The following is a 5,522-nucleotide window of genomic DNA, read 5'->3' as shown; positions in this document are numbered from 1 at the left end:
GGCCTGATGAAGCCTGCAGCGATCATGGGGAACGCTGAAGTGCGCCTGGCCTGCCAGTGCTATATGTTGGAGTGGGATGAAATGACCAGTCACTGGCTGTCGGCTACCCCTGGGAGAAAGTGTCTCTGAGCGAGGTGGTTCTTGGCAGCTTGATGGGGCTGTCTGCTCACAGCTGGGGTAATGAGTCTCTCCTTGGCAGGGAACCTGGTGAGCTTATCTCTGTGCCCACCACATTAGCCCACTTCCAGTACTGAAGCTGCGGTATTTATACGCCTGAGTGTCATCAGTTGAAGTCGGCCCTGCTGCTCTGTTGTACAGACGAGTAGTAGCGCTCCATGGCTTCAGGCAGTTAGCAGCAATCAGAAGCAGCAGGGGCACAGGAAGAGGTCAGGCCTGAGCTGTGTGGGTGGAGCGCCCCCAAGTTGAGGAGAGTAGTTTCAGTGAAGCGCTGCTGGTAGGGAGGATGCCAGCTGTGGTTTTGTCTCTCCTGTGTGACTTTGACTCCTGTGGCCATGGCTGATTGATCTGTGAGAAGACACCTGACCCACACTGGGCCAATCAGAACCCTTCCCTGGGATTTTCAAACTGGAACTGACCAAGGTGAACAAGTTGAACCTTCCCCCGGGGGTGGGAGCCACAGGATCGAAGGCGCTGGAGCAGCTGGGAGTCACATGGAGGAAAGAAAGGCATCACTCCAAACAGAGAAGCTCAGAGAAGAGAGAGCGCGAGGGCCACAAGAAAAAAGTCTCAGGGGGTCCTGGTGGCCCAGCTGCATCCCTTCTCATCTTCTCTTCCCACAGCCCTGTGAGATTCTCAGCATCCTGCCAATAAACCCCGCCCCCATTGTGCTAAGCAAAGCTGGGCTGAGTTTCTGGTTTTTGGAGAGGCGAGTCGGCCAGTAGAGTAAAGGAATGAGTGGGATGGAAGAAAATATTGCGAGTGCGGATGACTTCTAAAGAGCTGACAATGAAGAAGGCGGCGGGGGAGGGGGGAATGTAGAAACTACGTGAGAACACAGGGTCAAGGAACGGTTTTTCATTTTATTTTATTTTTTTTAAGATGTGGAAAACTTAAACATGTTTATGTGCTGAGGGTAAAGAGCCAGTAAAAGCAGCATAAATCATAACAACAGAATGTACTAAAACGAGGCCAAGAGACAAAGCTATAAAAGCTTTAAAGATAAAGAAAATATGCCCTCAATAAAAATGAGGAGAAAAAGCAGAAGGGACATAACCCTCACAGTGGAAAGCAGGCATCGATTGTGGCCTGAGCACCCATAGTGAACACACATGGTCCCGGCAACTGCTTACTCTGAGGACAGAGGACAGTTCAAAGCCCTTAGCCTCTTGCTTCTTTCATCTCCTGGAGGCTCATCCAGGGCACTTGGAAGGGGTCCTTTAGAAGCGGTTACCCAGTGATGAGGAGGTGACATGTTCATCCAATCCTGTACACATAGCCTGCGGTGCTGACTCAAGGCCATGGATGGGAAGGTGCTGCTGGAGAATCGAAGATGGAAGATGGCGGGAGAGAAAGGAGCTGACTGCTGGGCTGAGGTCCCTACATCACAGAGGAGGTGGTGTCCAGAGCATAAGGAGATTAGCCACAGATCAGAGGCTTGCCAGGAGGCAAGAGGGAAGGGAGAAATCTTGTGTGTTGGTGGGGCGGAGGACAGGAAGGGGACTCCATTTTCTCTGCAGAGTCAAAAGCAAGGGCATCTGGAGTTATCAGGAATAGGTTAGGTGTATTATTTAGGAGAGATTTTGACTTCAAGTAACCAAACACCCAACTAACAGTGGCTTAAACCTCTGCTACTTAGCTAGCAAGAAGTCTGGAGGTAGACAGTTCCAGGACTTGTCCACAGTTCACTGATTGCATTGAGGCATCAGCTCTGTTAGCTACTCTGCTGTGCCATCCTCAGCTATTTCTCCCTATGCTTGTCACCTCATGCTGTCAAGATGGCTGCTGCAGCTCCAGGCGTCACGTGGCTGTTTAGGAGAGGAAGCCATGAACAGTCAGGCAGTGAGAAAACTTCTCCTCCTCACTGCTTTTTATTTTTCCTTTTTATTAGGGAGAAAAATTCTCTTCAGGAGACTCCCAGGAGACTTCCCCTTATTAGCCAGAACTGGGTCACAATCCCATCACAGAGCATTACCTGAAGTTAAAAGATTTTTGCCTAATACCCAAACAAAATAGGGTTCCGTTAGCTGAAAAGCAGTGGAGGTATATGTTGAGCAGACAGCCCTAGGGTCTGCTACAATGAGGTAGGGAGGTTGAGCAGAGGGAAATCGTTTTAAGTAGTCATGGAAGACAACAGAGAGAAAGAAATCATTGCCCAACAATGGTAAGGTCCATCTGGGGGATGAGGCCCCACGTAAGGGGGTAGCACAGCCCTAGAAAAAGTCAGTAATGCTGATCTCTATTAGATGCTCCCCAAACCCTGTAAGATCGAATGATCAAACTGCAAATACAGTCTCATCATGGATAAAGAAATCACTCCAGTTATTTTAAGCAGAAAGGGATTTAATTCTGGTGATCATGTTTTAGCCTGTTCAGGCTGCTATAACATAACAATATTAACAAGGTAGCTTATAAACAATAGAAATTGCTTTCTCACACTTCTGGAGGCTGGGAAGTTCAAGATCAAGCCTCCAGCAGAATCAGTGTCTGGTGATGGCCCACTTCCTGGTTCATAAATGGTGTCTTTTCACTTTGTCCTCACATGGCAGAAGGGGTAAGCTAGCCCTCTGGGGTCCCTTTCATAGGAGCACAAATCCCATTCATGAGGGCTTCACCCTCATGTCCTAGTTACCTCTCAAAGGCCCTACCTCCTAATACAGTCACCTTGGGGGCTAGGATTTCAACATCACAATTTTGGGGGACAAAAACATTCCGTCTATTGCAACTGAGTATTTGCAAAATTGATGTATAGAAGGGAAGATCAGGCTTTGGGCTGGCCCCCAGGAATGACTAGCAGAGAGAACACAGACTACTGGCCTGCCAGGGGAGTTACTCTACCTCTCCCTCAATCAGGAAGGTGGGAGTTAGAAGGGCTCTATGGGGACTGGTGACTTCAAGAATATGCTTCTTTAACCAGGGCCCAGGGATCAGGAAGACATGCATGCTGTTGCTGCAACTGCCAATTGACAACTCATTAGGCTAGTTTTGGACACTGGAAGATTGCTGCAGAAACTCACTGGCCCTGCAATCATGCTTGTCAATGGGACACAGCCTCAAGACATCTGCCTTGCCCCAGCTTCCAAATCATCTGAAAGAGCATCCAGTCGGTAGACTTGATAGACTTGAATTCACAACTAGAACCCTAGCTGCAATAGAGTCTGGTAAGTGGAGGTTTTAGCTCTCCAGGCTCTGCAGCAGGGGAAGGCATAGAGTAAGAGGGTGGGATGGATGTCAAGAGAGCAAACCCACCACATCTGCTACAAGTCTATTAACTTTTCCTGGTCCTGGCCCTGAGGCTGCTCTGAAGAGCTCTCTCATATTTCAGATCACATAAAGCTTTGATGAATGTTTCTTTTCCTTTTTTTCCCCAAGCCCCTACTTCAGCCTTTTCTGAGACATGGTCTTGCTCTGTCATCCAAGCCGGAGTACAGTGGTTCGATCTCAGCTCACTGCAACCTCTGCCTTCCAGGCTCAAGCAATCCTCCCACCTCAACCTGCAAAGTAGCTGGGACTACAGGCATGCACCACCACACCTGGCTATTTTTTTTGTATTTTTAGTAGAGACAGGGTTTCACTATGTTGCTCAGGCTGGTCTCAAATTCCTGGGCTCAAGTAATCCACCTGCTCAGCCTCCCAAAGTGCTAGGATTACAGGCGTGAGCCACCATGTCTGGCCCCTTTTTATTTTTAGTCGTGCTAAAAAAAAAAACCCCCAAAAACAAAAAAAACCCCACATAATATTTACTACATTAACCATTGCTAAGTGTATAATTTAGTAGTGTTAAGTATATTTACATTGTCATGCAATGGAATCTCCAAAACCTTTTCATCTTGCAAAACAGAAATTCTGTACCCCTTAAACAACAACTCTCCACTCCCTCCTCCCTCTAGTTCCTGACGAACAACATTCTACATTTTGTTTCTATGAATTTAACTACTTTATGTATCTCATATAAGTGGAATGATCCAGCATTTGTTTTTTTGTGACTGGTTTCTCTTTGGCGAATGATTGTTTTAAAAGAATTAGGCTAGTATTACAGCTCTTTTAGGATTTGCCTAGCAGGTTTTCGAGTTTTTACCAGAAAACCCCCACCTCCCCACAAATCAGGCTATCAAAATTCACAATAAACAAATAGGACCCTGCTTATATTACAAATCTTTGCTGTGATGAGCTGAAACAGGCACCTTCTACAATGTCAATAACATAGCTACAACGCAGCAACCCAAAGGCACCCCTTTAAGCAGATTTTATAAAATCTATGTAATTTTACCAAGAATGAGCATGAAGCTCTCAAAATGAGTGGTCCAGGAAGCCCTTGCTATAGCTGGGAGAATGCTACAGTCTCAATGAATAGTGTGTCTAGCATGGGGTCAGCATACATTGTGTGGCAGGTGGAACTCTGAGATGGTCCCTACGATTCCCACCCCTAGAAACACATTCTCTATAGATTCCCCTCTGCTTAGGTATGGGTGGGACTCATGAATATGATGGCACATCACTCCTGTGATTAGGTTATTCCCTATTGCCAGGTTGACTTTTTTTTTTTGAGACACAGTCTCTTTCTGTCACCTAGGCTGGAGTACAGTGGTGGGATCACAGCCCATTGCAACCTCTGCCTCCTGGATTCAAGTGATTCTCCTGCCTCAGACTCCTGAGTAGCTAGACTACAGGTGCGCACCACCATACCCAGCTAATTTTTGTATTTTTAGTAGAGATGGGGTTTCACTACATTGGCCAGGCTGGTCTCGAACTCCTGACCTCCACTGATCCACCCACCTCGGCCTCCCAAAGTGCTGGGATTACAGGTGTGAGCCTGTTTTATCTAATATTTATAATATTACGTATTTCTATTATTAGATAATATTAGAACTTTTTTATGAAAATATTTTACTATTTATTAATTACTTATTTAGTTTTGTTTCAGTAGTTTTTGGGACTACAGGTGGTTTCTGTTTACATGGGTAAATTCTGTAGTGGTGATTTCTGGGATCTTGGTGCATCCATCTCCCGAGCATTGTATGCTGTACCCAGTGTGTAGCCTTTTATCCTCACCCCCCTCCCACCCTTCCCCCAAGTCCTCAAAGTCCATTATATCATCCTATGGCTTTGCATTCTCATAGCTTAGCTCTCACTTATAAGTGAGAGCATATGATATTTGGTTTTCCATTCTTGTGTTTCTTCACTTAGAATGGCCTCCAGCTGCATCCAAGCTGCTGCAAAAGCCATTATTTCATTCCTTTTTATGTCTGAGTAGTATTCCATGGTGTCTGTATACCACATTTTCTTTTTTTGAGACGGAGTTTCGCTCTTGTTACCCAGGCTGGAGTGCAATGGCGCGATCTCGG

The 5,522-nt window shown here is 46.3% G+C and overlaps 1 non-coding gene across 1 annotated transcript; it reads left to right on the top strand.

Annotated features, from left to right (window-relative positions):
- The first annotated feature begins 4,205 nt into the window (after window positions 1–4,205).
- Window positions 4,206–4,267, top strand: LOC120366686 (U7 small nuclear RNA). The gene has a single exon (XR_005581266.1). It is a non-coding gene; the product is annotated as a U7 small nuclear RNA (small nuclear RNA).
- The last annotated feature ends 1,255 nt before the right edge of the window (window positions 4,268–5,522 follow it).

Source organism: Saimiri boliviensis, chromosome X, assembly GCF_048565385.1.
Source record: "Saimiri boliviensis isolate mSaiBol1 chromosome X, mSaiBol1.pri, whole genome shotgun sequence".
In the NCBI taxonomy this organism is placed as follows: Eukaryota; Metazoa; Chordata; class Mammalia; order Primates; family Cebidae; genus Saimiri; species Saimiri boliviensis.
This window is presented reverse-complemented; position numbering and strand designations above follow the sequence as displayed.